Raw genomic sequence first — 26413 nt, forward strand, 5'->3', positions numbered from 1 at the left:
TAATTCACATCTGCTAATTACAAGTTCCTGGTTCCACTGGCAGGCCTCCCTGAAGGATCCCTTTCCTGGGGTCAAAAGACACGATAAAGCTGTAGCAAACTGTGTGGTACTGACATATTCTGAGTGACAAACCTAAACAGCACACAGGCCTGTGCTGACCTGAGCAACCAACTCTTTTCCTATTTTTCACAAGATTCAGTTCACCACTTTCTCCAGCAGTGAGTCTGGAAGTGGCTAGTGTTATGAAGTTCTATATGACTAATTTAATAAACAACAAAATTTAATTCAGCAGGAATGTTAATTGAACAGCAATTTTGTATAAATGAATACAGTCAAGTATATTAAATATAATCAAGCATATACAAAAATTTAGCAGTGATTAATTAAGTGTGATTAAGGTTCATATAAAGCATAAGCAAAACCAGCCGGGGTACAGGGAGGGCTTCTCATACTGCCTCACATGGGAAACAAAGGAATCCAAACCAAACCTTATATACTGTATGCTAATGCATATTCACCAATAATTTTCCATAAATCTACTCCTATTTTCAGTTCTTGAACTCTACATCACTGTACTGCAGAGCACATGCTCCACTTGTTGCTAAGGGATCTCCTGGCTTTTTGGTCATCTTTTTGGAGGAAGGCTTGCTGACTTCCTCGCTGTCCTCTGAATAACCTGGCAGCTTGTGTATGTTCATTAAGTTTGTGTTATGTAAGTAAGCATTATGTTCCAAATAAGTCTTATTATTTCATAGATAAGACCATTACTTTAGATTCCACATCTGGAATCATCCCAACTTCGCTCATCCCAAGGCTGATTCTGTTTTAGGATCTTGCTCATCTCAACACTACATCCTGTATCCTGCTTCTCACATGTAACATCTGCAAAGGGCAAATCTGTCTTCCCTTTATTACCTTATAACAAATATTTTCTAAAATATTGGTATAGTTACAATTTAGTTAGCACAGAACACATCCATTTATCACAGCAGTAATATGGCCAGGATAGGTTTACTGTTCCTCAGCTTCTCAGCTGGAAGTAACTAAATAATTAGCCCAGGAGCTGCATCTGAAGCAGGTCATGAACTGCCAAACTTCACACACCTATGCTGTATCTCAAACTGGCATCAGATTATTCCAAGGAGCAGACACAGGCTGCTCTTAAACTGCTTTGACTGCAAGCAGCTACAGGAAGGACTCCAGCCACATCAGCCTGAACATGTGGAGAAGCTGTACTGATAAAGCACCAGGATATAAAGAGTGACTCAGGAAGGTCTAACATTGACTCTCTGCAAAGAGTGAGGCTTGTGGAGGTATGTGGGGTTATTCCTCCCCAGCTGCAGAAAAGCACTTGCCTTGGCTGAGCTTCATTATGTTCCTATCTGCTGATCTCTCCAACCTGTCAGTTGTCCCCATTCAGAGGGACATTGTGATGTTGCCAGACAAAAAAATGATCTGCGCCTTGTGGGCTAACACAATGCCTTTTCTTCAAAAACCACTTGCCTATGGAACTGCACAATTTCCATTCTGCAAGAAGAACTGGAAAGCAACCAGCCCATGTGCCAACTTCTACCAGTTCACCAGACAGTCAGGTATCACTTTGGGGTCAACCACCAGGGACCACCTAAGAGACTCCCAGGACAGAAGACTATGTGCATAAAGGGGTGGGAAAAAGTTAATGATTTCAGGAAAATTATTACCCTCTGTATGTTGATTCTGGAAAAATCAATGAATATGCAGGTAAAATACAGCATTTAAAAAGGAGCTTTTCTTTATTCAGCACGCACAATATTTCAGAGGAGATATCCCCTCAGGCATCCAGCATTGAAAAAAAAATATCAGCTTCGTAGTACTACATTGGTGTTAAGGGGTTTTTAAAGTTATTATTTTTATCCATTTTTGGGAACAATGAGTAACATCAATCACTATTTCCAGTTTTGAACCATCTATACACTTGAGAGCATGCACTTTGCATGTGACAATGTCAAGGTCATTAAGGACGATGTTGTGTGATATAACCTTAGTATTGACACAAGGGACTGGTCTCCAGCTTGTCTTTGTGCTGCTGATCTTTTGAACTCAGACGCTGAAGCTGCTTCCAATCTACCTCACTATATAATTATCCAGTCCATACTGGCCTGGAGAGAAACCTGATCAAGCTCAATGGAAACCTGATCTGGTTAAACATGTGCCTGCTCATTGCACGGGTGTTGCACTAGATGACCTTTAAAGATCCTTTTCAACCCCAACTGCATTATAAAGACTAAGGCAAATATGGCATTCAGAACCTAAATCTTCCTACATTTGCTTTGTAGTGTGAAGTTCTGGTCCAGTTGAATCTCAAAAGGAGAAAAAAAAAAAAAAAAAAAAAAAAAAAAAAAAAAAAAAGTACAAGATGTTTAAGAGAAAAACATCATCATCTTATTGCAGGGGTTCCATACTGTCATCTCCTTATCACAAAAGTTCCATACCTTCTTGGTGTTTCTTGCAGGCACCTCTTCCAAGCACTGACTTATCCTTCTTCCCAAAACAGCCAACTGACTCCTATTCCCTTCTCACCCAGCAACCCAACTCTTTTATAGCATCTTCTTCTCACTGCTTACAGCTGAGGCCTGTTAAAGTCAGGCCTGCTCCTAATCTTTGATAATTGGCCCAGCTGCAACTCCTTAGGGGTAAGATTACTTTCTACACTATCTTTATTTTCTTATATTCTATCCCCCTACAGAAAAAGGTGTTTTTAAAAGTTAGTCTTATATGTGTCCTGCAATGCTGGGAAACATGCAGAGCAGCAGGACAGTCCTCTCTGGTGGAGCCACTGCTGTGCAGCATTCTGTGGCAAGGTTCAATAGCCTCATTGTTCCTCACATCTTTACAGTACTCCTCCAAGTAAAACAAATCCATCCGTCTCTTACTGTACAAACCAAATGTTCTAGAAGGTTACACACTGAGGTTTGCTGAAAGCATTTCACTTTCACACATACCTGTGGGAACAAGCCCTTACAAAGAGCATACACAGACTGCATTGTGTGCACAGCACACATTGTATGCTAAGGTTCAGTGATCCCTCATGCTAACATGTGCTTCTCTGCCACCAAAACCTAAATTCTGCCTAAGTTCTACTTGAAGTCACCCACCTTTGCATTACCTTTCATGATGGCCCACTACAGCATTGTTTTTTACCAGGTCCCTGTCTCATTCAGGAGTGGGTGCACATTTTCTATTGTAGAAGCACTTGTTATTGCCTTTTACATCCCTTGATAAGATTGATTTGGTTTTCCTAACTCATCCTTGCAGAATTAGACAGTTCCTTCTGAGTCACGTGTGCTAATGTCCACCTCTTGTATGCTTCCTTTTCATGAGTTTCCTTCCTTGAGTTCAAGCTCTCCTTGCACATCCATGCAAACCCTCCTGCCATCCTTTCAGTTTCTCCTGCAAAACAGAATAGGCCATTCTTGAGCTTGTAGAAAGTGAATTCCTTGTGAGATACAAAAAAATCCAACCAATCAAAACCAATCTTTCTGGACCTGTTCTCTTTCCAGGATGATATCAAGTGGATTCACCAAAGTAGATCCCTGAACATGCTGAAGTCTTTTGAAATCCAGGACAGCAGTCCTAGCTTTTATCTTCTTTCCTCCTTTCAAGATCCTGAACTCCATTTCAATGGAGTTCACTTCCAGTGAAAACATTGTGTTTACTGTTGAAGGATGCTGAGATCAGCCTGACCAACAATCCTAAGATAAACTCATCACAGGATGTGAAAGATAGATGTTTCCTGACAAAGACTGGCACAAACAAGGATGTGAAAGACAGATGTTTACAGAGGGAGAAAAACAAACAAGTGACAACATCTTCTTTAAAAAAAAAGTTGACATATCAGTGACTAGCCTAGCAACATGTTGGAATGCATGAAATAGAAGCCTGAGTTCCTCAGAGAGACAGGAATCCAAGAATTAGAGCCTTTAGAGAAATGGAGGTATATTAAGTCACATTGACATGAAGTAGCAGTGTAAATTTTAGTTTTAAGTAAGTAGAAATATATCTTAAGTGCCTTAAGAGACTGTGTTAGCTAGTAAAAGGCCCTAAAGTCTAATTTAAAGGTCAGTAGTGTTACCTTTCACAAATTAACTTAGCTCCAGACATAACAAACACATAGCAGAGCATTGCTTGCATTTCTAGATGGAACAGATGGAACTATCTGTGTAAACAGACAAAATTATATGCGTAGATTTTGGGGAAAAACTGACATTGCTTTCGCACATTAGAGTTAAGCTTAGATCAGTTTAGGAAGAATGTTTTGGAGTTGTGCTTTTAGCTGATTGGATGATTTGTGAATAAAATCCCTGTATTGGGGTGAGAGAAAAAGTAGAAGAAGAGGAAAAAACTGTGGGAGCTGCTGCTGCTTTTGTTCAAAACATTGGGACTCTATGCCAGAAAACTTTTAGCACAGACTTTAATACTCTGAGCTCCTTGCCTTCCAGGCTGATGTATTCATGCAATAAACAACTTTACTCCAACCAACATCTGCTCTTGTCTTATTGAAGACCCATGATATTTGATAACCTTGACAGCCACATATGACTGACACTCAATCACTTTGTGCTATAAAGGCATAGTCCCATTTTCCAGCAGGGAGGACTTGTGGGAATGTGTGTGGAGATTCCTCCCTTGAGTGGGGAGGCCCCTCAAGGGCAAAACATATTTGCCCACGATCATCAGTAGAGGTAACACCAATCTACTTGATAATTATTAAGATTTAATTTCAAAGTTTAGAAAGCAAGGGAATCCTTTCTGAACCTTTTGTTTATGTGCATGTACTTCAGTGACAGCCAAGTTGATTATAAAGTCCCCTCTGCTTGCATAAGGCCTCAGAATTTTCTTGATAACCTCATTCATCACATCTTCATTTGATTGTCATCCTCTCTTCCTCATCATTCTTAGTTTAAAGCTCTTACCAGCTTCACCATCCTGTTCCAAGGATGCCCCTCCCAACTTAGTCCAGTGTATCCCAGCTCTTTCAAGCAACCTTCAGGGCTCAAAGAACCAACCAGGTTCATAGAAACCAGAACCCCATCATAGCTGACCAGCAGGGCTGAGGATGCACCACATGGGCTCTTACTCCTCTTCACCACCACTCCAGAGCTATACGTATCATATTTAATGCTATCCAGGTCTCTCTAGTAATTAGAGAGCATTTGATGCCCACATGAGAAAGCAGCAGGCATCAATAATCAGAGAGCCAGAGAGGCTTCTGCAGGCTTCTGCACTATAAATCAGAGTCCCTGAAAAGCAGCAAAGTTGCCCCAGACAACAGGTCAGCAGACAGGCCCCTTCCCTACACAAGAGGGAGCAGCCCTCCTTCTGGTGCTCCTGTGGGGCTCAGGCAGTTCCCTTGGCAGAGCTCTCAGCCTCTTTTTTCCAGCCACAGCACTGAGCATATTTTGTACCTACAATGTGCAGGCAGAGCATAAGTGCTCCTCCCAGCAGTGGGAATGTCAAGCTTCCAGCTTTCACCATCCTGAGAGTTTTATACATCCCAGCCTGACAGAGTCAGCCTGCCCCTCCTTTAGTGCATAACTCTATGGTTTCTTGAAGCTGTAGGGCCTCAGAGAAGATCCAGTTTCTTTCACAACCCCTGATGATGCACAGCTGCCTCCTGCAGCTCCTTGGCTCACTGAAACATTTCGAAAGGTGTCTCTCCCTCTGCTCCACACCAGCACCCACCTTCTGAAGATCTGTTGGGGTTGAGACCTCCAGCATTACAGGGAAAGCTTTTCTAGCTGAGGACAACAGCTTTCAGCACACCCCCACCAGTGCTGGGGAAGTGTGTGCTGCTATGAGATAAGGCACCAGCCCTTCCCACACCAAATGCCCCAAAAGGCCTGTGTGTTTTAGGTAGCCCTCAGGCTGAGTGGGGGACCAGACCCTCCCCAACCAGTGCCATCTGGAGCAAAACCTCCAAGGGCCCCTTTAATCAGAGAACTGACAGTTCTGCCAGCCCTGCTAGCCTTGCTAGAAGTCAAGGCCTCTTGTCTATTCCCTACAGCATCAAGCTTCCCAAAGGCTTCTTAGATGTCCCTTGACAATGATCCCAGAGGGCCCCAGATCTAGAAGCACAAGCCCACACACTGCTGCTCTCACTGTTCACTTCTTTTAGCTGTGCTTAATAAGGGAGATTCTTGGGACTATTAAATTTTGTTAGCAATGGTGCCAACTCTTGTTATTGCTCAGTATTAACATGACTGAGAATTATGTTGGCAAGGAACAAGGTACCAGAGTGCATGTTGGAACAGTAATTTAAAAAACTCTAACCAGCTGGAAAGGAATATTGCAATATCACCATGATCTGATCTGACTGGCAGCCTGTGCTGACATCTGGATACAAAACAAGGGGTTGGGAGGGGACACAGCTAGAACAGCTGATCCCAGCTGACCCAGGGGATATTCCACACCATATGGCATCATGCTCAACAATAAAACTGGGGGGAGCTGGCTGGGGGATGGTGGCCCACTGCTCAGGACTGGCCTCAAGAGCTGGATACATGATCCTACACAGGCATTCCTGGTTTGTTTTCTTTAACGATGGCAAGATAACACTTGCAAACAAAGCATTAAAGAATGCCAGACGGATTCTGCATACCTAGTTGTGAAACAATGGCACACACATAACTAGTTCATTTTGGAACATAAAGGTCACACTGTTTCCCATGGTTGTTATACAATTCTTGACCAAAAGTTACATGACTCAGTGGTTGGCTGATATTCCAACAGGCAGTGCCTTTCTCTCTTAGACATCCTACAAGATACAGCTTTCTAATAACATAGGCAGTGTCTTGCAAATGTGGCATCTTAACAATCTTTGCTCAAGACACCTATGCAAAACAGACATTCTTGATTTAGGGTCAGTGAATAGATTGTGCATGCATTCTTGTCTAAGGTTTAATTTCTTCTAGAGACTATAAAAAAACCACACACACACACAGCTTTTGCATTACAGTTTCTACTATTTGCTTAATCATGGCAGTGTTACTGTCGTAGTAATGTATCAGGTTTACCCAAATGTATTTGATTCCCTTCAGGTTCTGACACCAGGAGGACCTATGCTGAAGTAAGTAATCGTAAATCTTACTTAATTTGTAATTCAGAGCTCTGTTTACTGCTTAAGGAGCCAGGAGGTCACTGAGCTGTATATAAAACAAGGAAACATTGACAGAGTTTAAATAGCAGTAAAACAATTTTATAGTTTCTACTCAATCTTGTTTGACAGCTTTTTTTTTTTTCTCACTTACACAGTGGTGGCTTGGTTATCCAGGCACAAAAGATGATGGGATTCACTCAGTGAGGATTTCATTTTCCATGATTTTGAATTCATGTATTGTGTGGGGTCTTGAGAGAGCTTTAGCCAGCCCAGGTCAGCTGCAGAGCTTCGGAATGACAGCCATAGTGAGGGATTCCTACAGACATCCCTGTGTGGGAGACTGCAGTTCCCAGGGGTGTTTAATGCATCACACATACAGGGTGCCTGGAATGCCTCATTGTAAAGGGTGAAATCTTTTCCTTCTTGGAATAAGATACATAGATAAAGACATCTGCCTAAATGGCCTCCTAGCAAAAAAGGGACATTTAGACACCTCAAAGTAATTTTCAAATAATTATTTATTTACAACTGGCAGACTTTTATTGTACCACAGATTGAATCTTAGTCATCTATCATATTCAGCTTGAAACCTCCAGAATTACTTCCATTTTTTTATACTATAAATCTTGTGACTTAACTATCTATATATTACATACTATATAGACATAATATATACACAAAATATATATCTATATATTTATCTTACACAGTGCCTTTTAGCTCATGGCATGTATTAAGGAGTTTCTAATTACTCATGGAAGTTCTTGTTTTCTTGGACTACCCCATATAAAACCACCCCGAGTTCTTCCAAGTGATGCAGCAAGTGTAACATATTATGTTCGAGGTCAGCAAGAGTGGTCTCACTGCATAATTTTATTTTGAAAATAATATTTATGACACTTCCATGGATAGTTCATCACCATGGTATGAAGAATGACAAAAAGGTAATCTGAAAATGTCTTTTCCAAAATTACCTGCTTTTTTGTTGTTGCAATATACACTTATCCAGAGATAACATTAGACTGCTAGAACAATTCACCAGAGGCAGTGACTTTTCATGGGGATTTTGAAAAATATTCCACCTTTCATTAACTTAGAGAAGTTAAACACACATGGAGGTTTATTGCTTTGACTTCCCAGCTGAGATTTGTAGCAAGAGTATTGCAATTACTCTGAATGGATTAAAAATGTAACATTTGTATGTGAAAGGAGCAGGAAAAACAATAGAGGGAGGGTTAAAAGAATGCCATGTGTTGGTCTCTAAGTAGGAAGATGACTAAGAGCAGTAAAACTGTCAAGCACCAAGGAACACACTGTTCAAGGGTACAGCATGTACCTTATCTCTCATGCCAGAAGGTTTTGTGCCTAGCAGTCTCTAATTTCTGCTGCCTTCTGGTTTGTTAGCCTGTATGAATTCTAAGATGCTCTTTCCATGCTAACAAGCATAGTATTTTTCTTGGGAAAAGTGTCACATTTAGCCAGTGTCACTTGTGTCTGATCAGCGGTCTCTGCCTCTTGAAACTGGGTTTGCTGCATTGCAGTAGGAGAGCAGACCTTGTGTCCTGCTTTTGTTCCTTCAAAGGGTGACTGTAAGTCAGGGGTGGTGGGCTCAAATCTCAAATCACAGGTCATGGGCAGGTAAGGAGGAGGTACTTTGTACAACACTCATTTCAGAGCTGAAGCTGAGCTGGCATTTGTGTAGGAGACCACAAGCAGTGCTGGGGTACAGCCAATTCTATAGTGATCCATCATGATTATTCCTATTGATTACAGTGCGCTTCCTGGAGAATACAGAAACATCACTTTCCCTAGAACTAATTTGCATGCATCTACCTCTTACTGGAAGTCCTTTAATGGTCCTAGAGTCTTGTCTGGAGGGGGCTCTGGTGGTCACCAGAGTGGTCACTGGAGTGTCCCCAGGGTTATAGATGATTTTGCCATTAATTCCTCTTAGCCCTGTTCTTTCTCACTACATGGCTTTGCCACAAAAGCCACTATATCCCTCATTATCTGTTTATCCACTGGTTCCAGCTACATTTAGCATCTTGTGTGTCTACTTCTACATTCTCTAATCTACTTCTTTGAAACTCATTGTTCCTATACCTGGCTAAGTCAGGCATCATTATATTCCATTCCTATTATCAATTGCCTGTCACCAGGAGTGTATAAGGGGGGCAGCTCCCCAAAATACTCTTCTCCCTGCAGGAAGTTGCTTGGTTCATGGGCCCAGCTGATGGATGTAAGTTCCCAGTAGTGAGCAATAAACAAAGTTTTGTGTGCTAAACTGTGGTCTAGATGTGTTGAAGCACTTGCTAATTTTTCCAGGCCTGTTACAATCAGTAAGTGCTCCTTTTTTTTTAAAGTTTTTTATGAGGCTGTACCTTAAGCTGAATAAGATGCCCCTGCTGCTCTGTGTTTGTGGATGACAACAGGCAACAGCAAAGACAGTATTTGTGGGGCAAATGTAGATCTACTGTCTGGCTTGCAAGTCTCAAAGAGAAGCAAGGCAATGCTGTTTACATTGTGTGCAAAATAAATATCAGCTGCTGTTAGGAATTATGTAAGCAGAAGTTAGAGGTAATTGCATATTTGGCACACTGCAAAGGCTCTCAAGTGAAGTAAATATTAAAGGGAATATTACATAGGTATGTAAGGGAAGTGGAAAGTAATTGGAGTAATGCAGGTCTTTCAAGAGATGCAGTTGAAAAGCAAAAGGAAAAACTATGTCTAAGAACAATTTGAGGAGTTGGTATTGGTGGCAGTTGAGTTATTTTGATCCAGATCTTTGCAATAAGTAATTTTTTCTTTGCTCTTTCTGCTTAGCTTGGAAACTGTCAAAGATGATAAAGATTAAAAATTCCTCTAAATAAAGTTCTGTTCTTGAATTAACCTTGAATATAAACTGAACTTTTACAGAACACCCTAGAGTTTTCAGGTGATTGCAGGGGAATGGTTGGCAAATTCTGTTGGGTGACCAAGCAGTATGGATGGACCAATACTGGCTACACACAGGAAGGAAAGAAACATGTTTTTCAACTTCACTGCTTCTCTGAGGATGGCATCCATCAGGAATTTCTGTTCTTGTCTATGCTCCACTGTCCTCTGCTTTGCATTTCTTTAGCTGAAGCTTAACCCTTTGAAACAGTCAGCCTGGCTATCCTTGTCCTTGCCCTTCCCCTTTTCACAGAATCACAGAATGACCAGGTTGGAAGAGACTTTCAAGATCATTGAGTCCAACCCATGCCCCAACACCTCATCTAAACCATGGCACCCAGGGCCACATCCAGGCTTTTCTTAAACACATCCAGGAGTGGTGACTCAACCACCTCCCTAGGCAGATCATTCCAGTACTTTATCACTCTTTTTGTAAAAAACTTTTTCCTAATATCGAACCTATATTTCTCTTGGCACAGCTTTAGTCTGTGTCCTCTGGTTCTGTCAGTGCTGCCTGGAGAAAGAGACCAACCCCACCTGGCTACAGCCACCTATCAGGGACTTGTAGAGAGTGATAAGGGCACCTCTGAGTCTCCATTTCTCCAAGCTAAACACCCCCAGCTCCCACAGTTGTTCCTCGCAGGGTTTGTGTTCCCAGCCCCTCTCCAGCCTTGTTGCCTCCTCTGGACGCGCTTCAGCATCTCAATGTCCTTCCCAAAGTGAGGGGCCAGAACTGGACACAGACTCAAGGTGTGACCTCACCTGTGCCAAGTACAGGAGAAGGGTGACCACCCTGCTCCTGCTGGCCACACTGTTCCTGATCCAGGCCAGGATGCCCTTGGCCTTCTTGGCCACTAGGGCACAGCTGGCTCGGGTCAAGCTGGCTGTCACCAGCACCCCCAGGTCCCTTTCTGCCTGGACACTGTCCAGCCACACTGGCCCCAGCCTGTGGTGCTGCAGGGAGTTACTGTGGCCAAAATGCAGGACTTGGCACTTATTAAACTTCATCCCATTGGACTCTGCCCATTCCAGGTCTCTCTGCAGAGCCCTTCTCCCTTCCGATAGATCGACACACACTCCCAGCTTGGCGTCTCTGCAGATTTCCCAATGAAAGACTCAATCCCCTCATCCATGTCATCAATAAAAATATTGAACAGAACTGGCCCCAGCACAGGCCCCTGAGGGATTTTAAATCCAATTACCTCACGTATGTTGTGCAATTTAGAGAAATTCCATATAAACCATACTTCCAGACTGATTTGTTTCTGTTAAATTGGCACCAAACCTGTAGTGCTGCTGAGGAAATAAAATAACAGCAAGACAGGGAAAGGTGGATGGGGCTGCCTGTTCATGCCCTACAGAAATGTGCATTCTGTGCCAGATTTCTGGGATATTCCCTTTGAAGTAAAATAAAAGTTTGCAGAAACAGCTCTGTGAAATGTTTAGTTAATGGTTGCTCTAGGAAAAGCTGTTGGGATGTGGTTGTCAATAATCTTGCACTAGGAAGGAGACAACAGGAAAGTGTGTCATGGGAAAGAAACCACAGTAGAGAGATTTGAGGATGAAGGTCAGAGAACATATGCTCTTGGCTGCTTAGACATCTGTGTGATCTTTTAGCCTAAATAAGGAGAAGCTTCCTCTAAACTGCATAGTTACATAATAGTGAAACTTAAATTTTTTTTTCAAGTGTCTTCCTCTTGGTGGTGGAAGGAAGGAAAGAGAAAAATAAGGAACTAATGTATTTTACAAAAACTAACCACAAAAACAAGTGGAAAAAGGGTACTTCTCCTTCAAGATAGATTGAGTAAATCTCATTTTTGAAAAGTCTAGTCTTATGACTCTTAACTAACCACAGACTTGCTCACACTCTATCTACTGCCTAGTTTTGTCTTGTGAAAAGCCACATTGTGTGTTACAATGCTTGTGTCTAAAAATTACCAGGAATACTGCACTGTTAAGTTACATGAGCATAGATGAGGAATACACGGAGTGCAGGTAGGCTGGGTGGCAAGGTGCAGGTTGAGCTCTGGGTGCTGGGAGCCCCAGGCCATGAGAAATGACCAGTCCCAACTCTTTGCAGGACGAAGGGCACACGGGGACATGAGGCCAGCTGGGTAACTGGGCACCCAGAGCCATGCCAGGAGCCAGGACTCAAAACCCCAGACTATAACAGGCTTAGACTGTGAGAGTATAAAAGCTCATGGATTCCTTTTGTTTGGGGTCCCTTCTTGGAGGCACCAGCTCAAGCTGTTACTTTAGCTTGTTCTCAACTGAATTGTTGCTGCACCATAATTAAGTTACTTGAAGGAACCAGAGGCCTGAGCCTGTGAAGGAGCCTCAGGCTCAGCAGTGAAAGCCTCTGGTGGTGGGAGTGTGACTGCCAGAGTGGCTCCTGCAGGGTCACACAGGAAAGTTTCCTCAGTGATGCAGTAGCCTTGTATACTCTGAGGCTTGCCCTGCAGGACTGGGGTGATGTGATGTGCACCCTTGACCCTACCTGTCCTTTGGCTCAGACTCACCAATGACAGGCCCTATTGTATTTGTGTTCCCCCCAGACAAAGGAAGGAATGATGAATCTGACTCCACGTTCTCAGAAGGCCAATTTATAATTTTATGATACTATATAATATTAAAGAATGCTATACTAAACTATACTAAAGAATACAGAAAGGATACTTACAGAAGGCTAAAAAGATAATAATGAAAACTTGTGACTCTCTCTAGAGTCCCAACACAGCTTGGCCCTGACTGCATTGAGTGAAAACAACTCACACCAGAAATCCAATTAAACAATCACCTGTTGGTAAACAAACTCCAAACACATTCCAAAGGAGCAAAACACAGGAGAAGAAAATAAGATAATTATTGTTTTCATTTTTCTCTGAGGCTTCTCAGCTTCCCAGGAGAAAATTCCTGGGCGAAGGGACTTTTCAGAAAATATGAATACAACAAGGCCCCATGTCCTTGGGGTGCACTTGCAAGCTGTTAAGCTCCTGTCTTACCTACAAGGGAGTGAAGGCATGTTGAAAATGTATTTCAAAAGATGGTTTCAAAACCCAAAGGTTCAAGATAACCAAAGGTACAGAATGAGATATCAGAGCTAAGACAGGATATTTGTCTTGTTATTGCTGTTGACTTGCAGCCAACTACTTCAGTGCACAAGCACGGACAGCCCATGCAAAGTGTTAAAACGACACCAGGATCCTGGTACTAAAGTATTTCAGCATTTATTATAAGAAAAAGAAAGCCCAAAGCAAGGGGGGCCCAGGCCGAGCAGGAGCATTCCCGTCGAGGATGCTGCAGCACTGACGCTGGGGCTGCTCAGCAGCAATGGCCCCGATGGAGCAGCACAGATTCAGTGGGTCAGAAGCCCCTTTTTATTCTGTTTTTTGTCCCATTGGATTGCTTTCTTTTGGATCCTTCATTTGCATGAAGGTTTAAGGCGCTGGATTGGCCCATTACAGCTCTGTCCAGGCTGGCTCATTTCACCTGGGGGATGCTGCGCTTTACTGAGGTGTGTACATTGAATACCCTATTCCTTCTAACCACCCTTTAAACCCCTTTTACAATATAATAACCCAACTAACACTACATGTTTAACAATTATCAACTATTTTACAACAGTGATGCCGAATTTTGCCCCAAAAGGCGAGAATAACTGCCTAAGAGACTCAGCTTAAGTCAAATAAGCAGGAGGTATTTTATTGCGACGCGTCGGAGATATCACAAAATGGATTTCTAAGTTTCCCATAACAAAGGCAAGCCTTTTATGCAGTTTTGCTATAGGATTACATCAGATCATATACATAATCATATCTTTGCATGAATATTCATATGGGGCGTGGTGTAGGCGGAGCGTGGGCGGGGATACCTCTTTTGAGGATCATCTTGGTGGTCGTTCTGGTTGCCTTCATCATGGGCTGGGGTCTCCTGATGAGTCTTCCTCCTTGAACCTTTGAACCCCTTTCCTAATTTGGCCAATTCCCAGTGTACTTGGCTTGGTCCCCATGGCTTGGCAAGGCTCTTAGGGTCAGTTTGACATTGTTGGCTCTGAACATGCTTAGCCCATCAGTTCTCCTATTCCTATCTCTCTTTCCTGTCATTGTGTTCCATGCTTTAGCTGATTTATTGCTCTATGTGTTTCCTAAATGCTATGCTTTCTTCAAATGCCTCACATTCTATATTTTAACTCATTATTTCTTGAAGGCTATCTGTTTTGGGGCTTCAACAGTTTCTAACCTGTTTTTAACACAAAGCTTTGAGCTCCCTTTGCTGAAGCAGAGGCTGCATGGCAGATACTTCCCTGAGGCCACTCCTTGGGCTTGAGAGATCCCATACCCATGACAGGTTCGCAGGAAGGGATGGGAGCATGCTGAACTCCTACTGTGAAGGATTGCTGACTTGTGTAGGTACTCAGGTGTTTGTGTGGGTAATTCCCTTAAAAGTGAACCTGATTAATTAAAAAATGTGGATATTGATCTAGTACCGATATCCAACTGTGACGGACAAAAACTCTCTAACAGTTTAAAGTTAGAAAGTGTTTATTGTGACATTGGCAGCATTTGGGATAGCTCCCAAACACACACCACAATTTACAGGTGATTACAGAGTCCTTTTATCTATACAAGTATTGAATACCCAAAACACAAATGCATATTCATACCTTTGGTACATCCCATTCCCTGCTTCTATGATAGTTCATTCAAAATCTATTAAGCAATGTGTAGTTTGTTCCTTGAAATGGGTCGGTGGTCCTTTTCATGGGGAGGGGTCCCAAAATGAGGAAGTAAATGAAGTCTTCCTCCTTCTGACCTTTCTACCTTTTCAATGCAGATATGACAAATGAACCCTTGTTAGAACTCCTATTCCCCATCTTCAGTTGGTTTCAGAACAGAGGAGGCCTACAATTGTCTTATGTTCCTAAAAGCTATTTATCAATTTCTATATTCTTCATTAGCAACCCAGGTAACCAAACATTGTGTTGACAAGCAATCAATTATTAGTTAACTACTAACTCTTAACTCCATCAAGGCCTACCCATTTATTTTAATGAACCCCAATAAAGCTTATCTCTAACTAAAATCTTAGCTCCTCTAAAATCTCTCAATTCCCTAAAGTTTATGTCTCAAACCATTGATGGAGTCTGAGACCAAGACAGGATCCAGCTATACCTAGGCTCTGGAAAGGAGTGAGGGGATTTACTCAGCACCTCATGACTCAACAAAACAGTCCTTCTTACTCTTCATGCCTCCAGTCCCTGTCTGAGCCATTCTAACTCAATTTTTCTTTGTATGTCTCCTCCATGCAGTAATTAATAAAGTGAACTTTGTCAAATTCCATCAAACTTTGTCAGAAATCATTATTCTACCTCAATAAAACATTTTACTGCTTCTCTCTTTTGAGTGCGGTGCATCCTTCTTCCATGACAGAATCTGCAAATATTTAATTTAATTTTGGACAGTGGATCCGATTTGCTAGCCAGATTGTCTCTAAAGAGATGTACTGCACACTTATTATGAGCACAATAAAAGCAGTAGGGGAAGCTAGACGTTTTATTCACCCACTAAAGTTAAATTAATCTCCTTCACTGAAAGAAGTTCTGCAAGATTAATCAATAGAACTACAATCACAGAGTTAGCAGACCAGAGTTTATTGGGGATTATAATTAGTCTTTTTATTATTCTAAGTTTCTTAATTGCTTTTTAGCAGTTATTATATATAGCAGCAATGGCTCAAAATGGGGAGTTGCTTTTCAGTCATGATCTGTAGGGCCTGGGTCACCTTGAATCAAACAAATGACACCTTGTAATGTGGGGAAGAGCTATCAGTTTTATTCATTGTGCCTGAATGTCACCGTATGAGCACACAGAACAGATTTAGTGCCAAGAACCCATCTCCTGACATTCTGAGTTCACTGCAAGTTCAGGCGTTGATTCTTCTAAGCTCAGCCTCCTTCTCTGCCAAGAAGGACTTTATTTCATCACACTGTTATATGCTAGAATGAAAAGTTGTACAGTAGGCATCACTATTAACTGTTTTTCACTGTAGCAAATATTAATAAAACAAAATAATGATTGTAAATAAAACAAATTAAAAATTTGTTTCATCGGGGTCCTCTTCTCCCCAGTCATAATTTTCATCAGACCTGACTATAAAAATGTATGTATTCAGTTTGTTGCCTGCAGCTGTCCCCCCTTTGCTGTCCCCCCCGTGGCTCAGCATTCAGGTCACAACCCTGTATGAGTTAAGATGCAGCAAAAGCCTGAGAACAGGTCAGTTCCATTAGCAGAATATTTTCCTCATTCAGATAATCACACAGAGAAGGGATTGAGGATATTGTTTTTGTGTGTTGTAGAATGAGTCAGCAAGAGATAACACATTGAAAGAGATTTAAACTAATACAAAACTGGGCTATGTCAGATGTTTGATAAGTGTATGCAATTAGGCAGAAAATAAACCCCCCACATTCAAGCTTCTCCTCAGAGATCAGAGGGCCTGAGTGAGGCATGTTTTAATTTCTGATTATAACCAATTTGGCACTATAGATTGAGTTCAATAAGAACTTCCATCATCACAGATTAACAAGAAGTGTAGTTCATTCAAGTAACAGGTTATGGATTCTTGTTAGATTACCAGTGATAAATGCAATATGTCCACAAAATATGAGTGTGTGTATTGCTGTGTAGAGGCGTTCCCAGGTACACCCAATGCAGTTTGGTGGAGGTGCAGATCCTAACAAAGAGGTGTTGCTGCTCTGGGGAGGACAGACCAGCCAGCCCACAGTCTTGTCTGCAAAGTGGATTCATATTCTTGTCCTCCCAAAGTAGAGGATTTGAAATATAAAATTCATATTTTGGCAAAATGGAGATGTGACTGTAGTCAAATATGATTGGTTCAGGAACATCATATCCTGCAAGTGCAGGATTCAGTTCAGGAACAGCTGTTTTCTTGTGCTGATATTGGTGGGGATATTTTTAATATTCAAATTAGAGACAATGAGGGTCTTTGGTTACCTTTTTTTAGAAGGAGTTGTGTGACTTATAGAGAAACAGAGGCAGAGCAGAACCGTGACACTTGAGCATCCTCCTCCTCCAGCTGAGGCAGCAGCAAAGGCCATCTGACCTTCCCCAGAGAGCCTTTACATCCTCATCTCCTCAAGGACAAGAGTTATCTCAATGGATGAGGGGGATGAGGCTGGCACAGAGACCCTGTTGTTGTTCTGTGCTCCTCAGAGACAACGCTGGGCTGTGAGGCCTCTGCCTCCTCACAGACAATGCTCTCTTGTTGAGCCTTGCCCCAGCCAGGTGCAGGACAAGCATGGCTTAGCTCATGGTTTTTGTCAACCATCCCCATCAATTCTTCATGCAAATTTTCCTGCAATTATCACTCCTGACACAGCAAGCCTGGCAGATTTCCACAAGTATCATCTAAAGAGCAAATCAGAAGTGTGGATGTGAGCATTCAGAACTGTCATGAACATTTTACAGACATGATGTACTCCGGTTCCTTTTCCACCCACAACACAAATGAACCTGCATGGGTATGTTTTATGTTTTTGAGATCCTACTCTGGCACACAGCACAGTAGGATGGTTTCCTAACCCATCTAAATCTCTTAAAAATTAAATGTTGACATTTCGATATGTTGAATACCATGGGAATCAACAGAGTCCCTGATGAGAGATCAGCTTGCAGTGGGTTTCAGTGAAAAACGTCAGAAGGAAAATTATGTGATTAATCTTTGACAAGACCAATTGACAAATTATTACAAATAGTTTAGAATCATTATAGGTCATAACAAAGTGATACAGCTGCTCTAATATTAATGTTTTGTGTAATGTGTTAAAGATTACCTGCACTCAAAAAAAAAACCAACCACCAACCAAAAAAACAGTAAGTAAAAAGAGTCATTGTGTTATTTTGTTGTTCCTTTTTTAAATATAAAGGATTTCAGTGTCTTACCAAATCTGTTGGTTTGGGTTTTTCAACCTTAATGTTTTACCTTAAAATTGTGAGATAGTGATGGAGAAAGTCACCTAGCCTCACTTTGCAGGTTTTTTTGTTAATAATCAGTAACTATATCTATGCAGCTGGGATTAAGCAGCAGCATTGTGAAACTTATAGAAACTTGTAGGCCTGGCTAATCCTTTGTTTTAAGGAAAAGGGAGCACAATCCCGAGATGAATGGGCTGTCTGGATGAGAGCCATCAGCAGTGAAGTCAGCAGGACTGAGCAGTAACTGGGGAAAAGCATTTCTAGCAGGGGAATTGTGACCACTGACCCACTGACCACCTCCTCAAAATGGGCCCCCAATGCAGATGGAGGAAGAAATGTCCACAAGAACTAATCAGCATCAGAAGTAGAGATATAAATTAGCAAATACAGGTTTGAGTGCTAAATAATGAAAAGCTATGTAATTTCTTACCACTTCACACTGAATTGTTTGGTTGCTTGTTAAAATGCATAAATACTGTGAAGTTTTGATGACTGGGGAGTCAACCCTTTGGGGGTTACCACACATCTCCCTATTTTGTGAAACTGCAATAAAAAATAGAAATAGTTCTGTTTGGTGTATGAATTTGAGTTGCCCAGTGGGTAATGACCCTTCATCTGGGACAGTAAAAGCACAATGAGGACACAAAAAATATGCTAAAAGTAATATTTAGGGGCATATATGTAAAAGCTCATTTGTAGGAGTAATGATGGTATTGTGAGGATGGAAAAAGGCTCTTTGAAAAGTGCATATTATATGGCTCTACATAGATATTTACCATATCTATTTTGTTGTATTGATTAGTAGTGCTGTATTAACATTTTAATAGTATGGTAAATGTAGTTTTGTAGTTAAAATGTAACTTTTGTAGTTAAAATAGAAACTATGTATGTGGGATATTTTTTTAAGAGAGGAATTACTCACACCGAGATAGCAGCCCCAGGACACCTAAATCTTTCAGAGAAAAAGAATTTATTGCTCCCTTATCAGAAGAAACTGACATCTTCCTGCTTTGCTCAGCCATGAAGACCCATCATGATTAAGAGGAAGAAGTTGACACTGACCAGAATCCTTTGTTTGAACGGAATTTATGGAATTTATGCATCATGTCTGAGGTGTATGAATATGCAACAGGCTATTGTTTTTAAGGGTTAATCCTCTGTTTATGTGGGTCCTTTTTTGGGCTTATTTTGCCCAGAAAAAGGTACCCAGACTGTCCATAACTCTTTGTTTCTATTGTTTCATATTGTCCTAAACCTAATTGTCCAAATTTCTATTACTCTATTACTATTTTATAACCATTTTAGTACTATTAAACTCTTAAAATTTTAAGAGTTTAATAGTAATACAGATGATTGGCATTTTTCACAGCTCCTCTCAAGTCAGTTGAACTGGAGATGGCCAAAAGACTGGATTGGCTTTAAGAGGGTTTGGTCACAGGAAATACTCCTGCAGCATTGTATGAACTGAGTAGGAAACACCCTGGTGACTTCATTTGGAACAAACTGAAACAAGCCTCCTTTCAGTCCTCCACACATGCACCAGAGGTGTGTGATGTCCAAGGAGGCCACCCAGGTTCCACATACCAGGGCCTGGGTGTTCAAGCTGTGGGACCACCAGGAGGGCACCATGACCCATCCAGGTCTCCTATCCAAAACTGTTGTGACAGGGAGGACAAGTGATGCTGTGTGTCAAGGACTCCTCAGCCTTGACAGGTGGTTGTTAGCTTGCTGATTGTTGGGCAGAGTTCAGTTTTGTGTCTTCACAGTGGTCAATTGTGTTTTTGTCCCTGGGCATCATCAGGAGTCATTTCAGTTCTTTGTCTCCATGTCTGACCCGTGAAACTGGATGGTTCTTGATGAGCTGCTAGCTGGGTGCTGTTAACAGAAGCTCTTCTCCCTGATGGGTGCACTTGGCTCTCCCACACCCAGACATTCCCATTCACACCAATTACACCCAGACATTCCCAACTATGTCCCATTCACACCGATTTTAGCCTCTCTATTACAGTTCTCACCATTAAGCTCCTGGACATGGTTGTTGTCAGCTGATTATGTTGCAAAGATAAGACCTATGGCCAGGCCTAAATTCCTTTCCTTTGACCCAGAGCAGTGCTCATCACCAGGGTGGTTTTATTTATTTTGTAGTGACACAGCTGTATTGACAGAAACTAAGAAGCCTCAACTATACTAACAAAGGAGTGATCCTGCCAGAGTACATATGCCACTTGAGGATGAATCATTAAAACCAAACATCACAAAGACTCTCTAACTAATCAAAGTTAGAGAGTGGTATGTTTATTACACCTGCACAAGGATTTTTGCCTTCTATTTATTTCCCAAAATAATACATATGCACAACCCCAGCACCTCCCATTCTCGCTTTGTATTAAAATGAAGTTATTAGTCCTTCACACATGCGCAATTCTTCTCTTGAATTGGGTCAATGGTCTTGAACTGGGTCAGTGGTCCCAGGGACGAAGTCAGGAACATCTTTGTCAGGTCTCTGTGACCCTCTGGCATGATCCAAGGACCCCTGCTTCGTGATGGATTGACAGAGTCCAGGTGCTGGGCATTGTTCTACTGGTTTCAGTATGTTCCTAGAATGGTTCACTTGCTCCACTTTCTTCTACAAATGAGCTCATATTATAACAATTAGCTATAGTTTAAGCATCTAATAATCATTAACCTATTGTGTATCTAACTTTATTGGTGCATCTAACTTCAATATGAATTGGTTCTGTGAAAAAGGCCAATCAATTGTTTTTAAAATTTTAGATTTTTAATAGTAATAAAATGGTTATAAAAATTGTAATAAAATTAGAGTAATAAAAATTTGGACAATTAGGATTAGGACAATATGAGACAATAGAAACAAAGAGTTACGGACAGTCTGGGAACCTTTTTCTGGGCAAAATAAGCCTGAAAAAGGACACCTATTAACAGAGGATTAACCCTTAAAAGCAATAGCTTGCATATTTATACATCTCATACATGAATTCCATTCAGACAAAGGATTCTCTGTGGTCAGTGTCAACTTCTTAATCCTGACAGTGTCTTCATAGCTGAGAGAAGCAGGAAGAAGTTCGTTTCTTCTGATAAGAGAGCAATAAATTCTCTTTCTCTGAAAGATTTAGGCGTCCTGTGGCTGCTATCTTGCTGTGAGTCCTTTCTTGAAAAAAGTATCTCACATATATAGTTTCTCTTTTAACATTATGTTATAACCTAAAGCTATATTTAACACACTACTTTAAAAAATTAATACAGCATAACTTTCTAACATAACACATATAATATTCATTTTAGTATTTGTGAAAAGCCAATCATAAAATACGCATTTTCACAGTTCTAACCCTCAACTAAGATTCTAACCCTTTAAAATCATGATTCAAGGAAACCTATATCAACTATGCATAGTTGTCTTCAGCTTTTCTTCATCTTTCTCTTATTTTTGCAATAGCTGTGCCCTGCTTTTATTATAGTTACCACGTAGTGTATATATATATCTGTTGTGGGAAGGATGTCAGGAGTTTTTTTCCTTCCAATGATAACAAGACACTTACTACATGTAGCAATGCTGATCAGGATCCAGAGCTCTGCACACCCAGCCCTGGAGAAGACAGGAATCCAAGCAATGTTTCTTGCAGTCTCACAGCCACACTGTAGAGGCACTTCCACATCTGCAGTGAGAATGGTTGATTTTTCTCTGGGAGGCTGGGGTTTTATTTACCTTGGTATCCTGTTTATTTGTAGATTACCCAGGGGAAGACAGTAGCTAAGATTCTTCACACATTCTTGTTAATCAAGATAAGTTTATTTACTTCAGATGCAGACTAAGAGCTTTTCAAATGTTGCTGTAGGTGTCATGTTTTCCAAAGGGTGCTTCCAATTCCAGATAGCCCTAATACCTTTTTTTGTCTTGTATAGCAGTTTAGAGTTCCCAAATATTCCAATTACACGGGGTCGTTTATTATTTAGTTTACAAATTAAGCTGCAAATGGCTGGCAAATACAAATGTTCTTTCTCCTTCCCCACCTTCTGAACATACTTACCTGCTCTTTACTTTTTAAGTTCATCAAACAAAGCTGTTAAAGCCAAGGAAAATTACATCAGAAAATTAAATCCTCTAAAACCCTGTTTGTCTGGCCTTCCTTCCAAACCTATTCCACCCAGGTCATCCAGCCTTTACCTTGGGAAATAAAAAAGAAGAATGAGCTTTGCTGATGAAAATTTGACAAATGTGTGTTGAAAAGTTTTGTTTTTTCCTGACAAAACTCCTGCATTGCTGCCTGCTGATGCATTTCTGTGGTGCACTGAAGCAGCATACATTGTTTGTGCTGAAAGCAGAGGAAAAGGTATGGGTGTCCTGAGAGCAGAGCTCTGATGGGAAGACTGATCAATGACAGCTCCAGAGGTAAGTCAGCCAACACAATTTTTTTTTCAGTCAGTAGCTTAAAAATAATTGAATGGGAAGAATTCATGACATGGTGTAGGCTCATTTCATCTTACAGACAGATGCTGACTGTGCAATGGGAAAAGCCAGGCAGAAGCCCGGGCAGAGGAGATTCCTGAAGTTTCTGAAGTGGTGCTTGGGTGGGCAATCACAGCTTTCAGAGTGCTTGTTTACCTGTCCTCCATTGGGGAAGGCCCCTCAGACTTTAGCAAAAAGAGACTCAGCCCTTTGAGAGGAAAGTCCCTTGGCCTCTGAAGGGGCCTGAGGGACAGAAGTGCTGTGTCCATCTGCTCCATTCCTGCACAGTGAATGCATCTGTCCTTGGAGGAGTGGCACCTTGAGATGCTGCTTTCTTGTGCAGACTGTGCTAATGCAGCCATAGGTATAACCTTTTATATATTCCCATTATTGATGCCTTGAGAAGGCTGACCTAGAACAGAGACTAGAGTTAAAGAATAAAGTAGGGATTTGTTAGAAGCAGCACAAGAGCCAGCCAGGGCTACACCCCAGATGAACCCAAAATGGTCACAAAATGCACAACTGGTCACAGGATCTCTCACTTTTATAAATTCTGGTCCATTTGCATATTGAAGTTAATTGTCCAATTACAGTTGTAGCTCATGAAGTCCCATCCTCCTTGTTTTCTCTCTTCAGTCCATGTTGTTTGTGCTCTTGGGCCTGAAATTTGAATCATTTGTCCTTGGTCCCCAGCTAGAGAAGGAATTGTTTTGTCTCCTTACTCTGTGGAGAGAGCCCCAATATGAAGCTCAGAACACAGCAAAGCAGCACAGAATCTGAAAAACACAACAGCTAAAACCTGAGGCATCACTCTATGATGCAATAAAAAGCTGCACTTTTTGTGGATTTCCAGCAAGCCCTTTCTGTGCTGAGTCCTCTTACCACAGAGCAGAGAGAACCCAGATTTCCTCTTGGGGCCACAGTGGATAATAGGCTGAATGAGCCTTCCTGAGGCCTCCTGAGGCTTATTGTCCCTTTCAGAAAGTGATCGAAGTGTGTGGGGGATGGAGGTCCTCCAGCCTGCCATTTGTGTAATCCAAGTGGAAGGGAAGATCTTTGGGAATTATCAAAAAGACAAACATCTAATAGAAATAAATGGCACCTTTCCTCACCTTAAAATTATATATAAATAACTGGACTCGATGGTACTACTTCTCTTAAGGCATGAACAGCTTTTCCTTGTTTAGAAAGTTCAGTCCTGAGAAAGAAAGTTCTATTAATCTGCTTTTTATTCAGTGCTTGTGTCACTGTGAGAACATGTAATGCATTTTTTGGGAAAGATTCTTCATTTGGCATAGTGTACATGATTGTACACTGCCAGTAATTTTGCTTATTAGTTAAATGAGGGAGTAAAAGATTGTGAGAATACTCTGTATACATTTTGGTTGGGCTTTAAAGGTCCCTTCCAAGCCACTCTGATTCTCTGATTTTAACATATGTGCCAAGCATTCTGGGAATGCATAACATTTGATTTAACAGGGTTAAAAAAGCAAAAGCTATCAGTACACGGACAGAAGAGAAAACACAATTTAGCATAGAATAATTGGCTACTTAATCTATGTTTAAATTCTTGGGCTGCTTCTCATTTACACCTGATATAACCAAATGCTGTTTACAAGAGAACAATGTCCAGCTACTGATCTGTATTATTTTGATAGAAGTGCCTCCCTAAATTCAGTGATAGTATGTATCCAGGAAAACAATGAGATTTTGTCAGTTTGTTCCCATGAGATGCAAGTAAATCACAGCTTCTCTGTGTGACCTTGCCTCCCCACCTTGCTTTTCATTTATCCAGGCAGAAGGGTTTTACACTGTGCTTTGAGATAGCATTTAAAAGTATGAATTAGCTTAGTTGTCCTTTAATGAGCTGGTTATATTCTGGCAAAAGAGTAGCTATTCACTCATGAGAAATCACAGCCAGGACCACTGCTGTCTCTAGCACTACAGAGAACATGAGCTCAGTGACAGAGCCACCTCTGACACAGAGTGGTCCCACCAAATCCCCTGAATTCCTGGCTTTCCCCAACAGATAATCTTGGACTGAGAGCCATGAGTACATTCAGAGAGTGAAAAAATAAACATGGTTTGAGAAAATTCATTTAAATGGTACCTTACATGCTTGGGATCTTGACAGTCAAGCTTGCAGGTTTAATGTCCAAATTCCCAGTGAGACACACAAACCATGATGGTCAAAATCAGTCTTACTTGACAGAATCAAATACAGGAACATCAATGTACAAGTGCACACGTTTTGCTGCTGGGCTCCTTGAAAATCATTGCTGGTTTTATAGGTTAAGAGTTGCTGCTTAGTGTACATCCCAAATTGCTGGGTTATGCCAGAAGGTCAAGATGACCCAAAGGATCAGTAAAGCATTCAAAAGCATACCTAGGAACAATGGCTTTCAAGGCCAGCCTAAAGATCTTGGCTTCAAGGTCCAACTCAAATCAAGAATATGAACTACATAATTAACTGCTTTGGCTCAAAACCAATGTCCTTAAAGAGGAAGTAATTCCAGCAGCAGGAGATTGTGACCACTGACTCAGGAAACCCCCTGACTTCAAAGATGAGCAGTAATTATGTTGCCTGCAGGACCAGCTAGCAAACAATGAGCAGGTATTAGATAGGGAGAGAGAGAGGCAGATCCAAAGCATAGAGTTGTTAATAATGAATACTCCAATTTAATAATTAAGGAAATTTATTAAATTATCAAAGTATAAATTTGGAAAAAAACACAGGTGAATCGACCCTGAGCCAGGTGATCAGGGTTGGGGAGACTCAGGATTTGGCCTCTATGACACCACACTCCCTGTGGGTCTCCAAAATGTCATTGTGAAGGGATCTGTTTTATACAGTCTTTTGGGCTCTGGAAGGGGGCTCTTCTTTAGCATATTTTAGCATATTATTGTAGTTTCTTCTTTCTTGCTGCCTGGAATCGGTGGATAATTCCTGGAATCCTGTCAGGTGAAAACTTTCTGGGATAAACTTCTGATGATGTCTCTCAAATGCCTCCTGCTGGGGTCTTGTCGGATGAAAAATCCCTTGAAATATACATCCCTGGAGACAGTGTCCTCCTGGTGTTTGAATCTCCATTCTTTGTCACATAGTCTATTACTGCTTGTTGCCCCAAACTGGCTTGGTACACAAGATGCTGTGGTTTTAATTTCCTTCAGCACGAGTTATTGTGTAACATATATCACACAGTCATGCATCTATTCTTCAGGTGGTGTGCCAGCTTTATGGAATTACCTCCTAGCACCCAACCCAAGCCTTCAGTCACGTAGCTGACACTCCTGCTCCTGTTGGACAGGGACATATTTGTCTGCAGCCACATAGCTGAGATCCCCAGGTCCCTGATAAGGGTTTGGTGATCCAGCCCATGCACCCAGACCCCTGATGTGGCTCACCTCCCTTCTAGGTCCTCATTTCAGAGCAACTGGAGTCAAGGTGCATTGTGTGGGATCGGACAGACCTGCTCTGCTGCCTTCTGCTATTTACATTGATTCTTATGGAGCCTTTTTAGGTTTACTTGTGTGAGAAATAGCAGCTCATTTTTCATTGTTTAGGAAGGTTTATTAAACCTTATCAAAAATCTTATAAATGAGAATCTTGACTAGGCCAATATTCAAACAGAAATCAATTTATTCATTAACATGGTAAAGTATGAGCAATACAGAGCTGGGTACAGTGGGGGAAGTGTTCCCTCCAACTGCACACCCATAGTTGAAGCTTACAGGTATTTACAGGGGTACTCATAAGCTTTCTCAGCAGTTTCTATTCCAATTTTTACTCATCAGCAGTTTCTATTCCCAGTTTTTACGTCACAATTCTATACACTATTGTGATTTAGTTTTTCTCAGAATGTATCCCAGAAAGGAGTATCC

At 41.3% G+C, this 26413-nt stretch overlaps 1 pseudogene; it reads right to left on the reverse strand.

Moving 5' to 3' along the window:
- Nucleotides 1–10392: 10392 nt before the first annotated feature.
- On the reverse strand, nt 10393–11202 carry LOC134417926 (uncharacterized; annotated as a pseudogene).
- Between the last annotated feature and the right edge of the window lie 15211 nt (nt 11203–26413).

Source organism: Melospiza melodia, chromosome 4, assembly GCF_035770615.1.
Source record: "Melospiza melodia melodia isolate bMelMel2 chromosome 4, bMelMel2.pri, whole genome shotgun sequence".
Lineage (NCBI taxonomy): Eukaryota > Metazoa > Chordata > Aves > Passeriformes > Passerellidae > Melospiza > Melospiza melodia.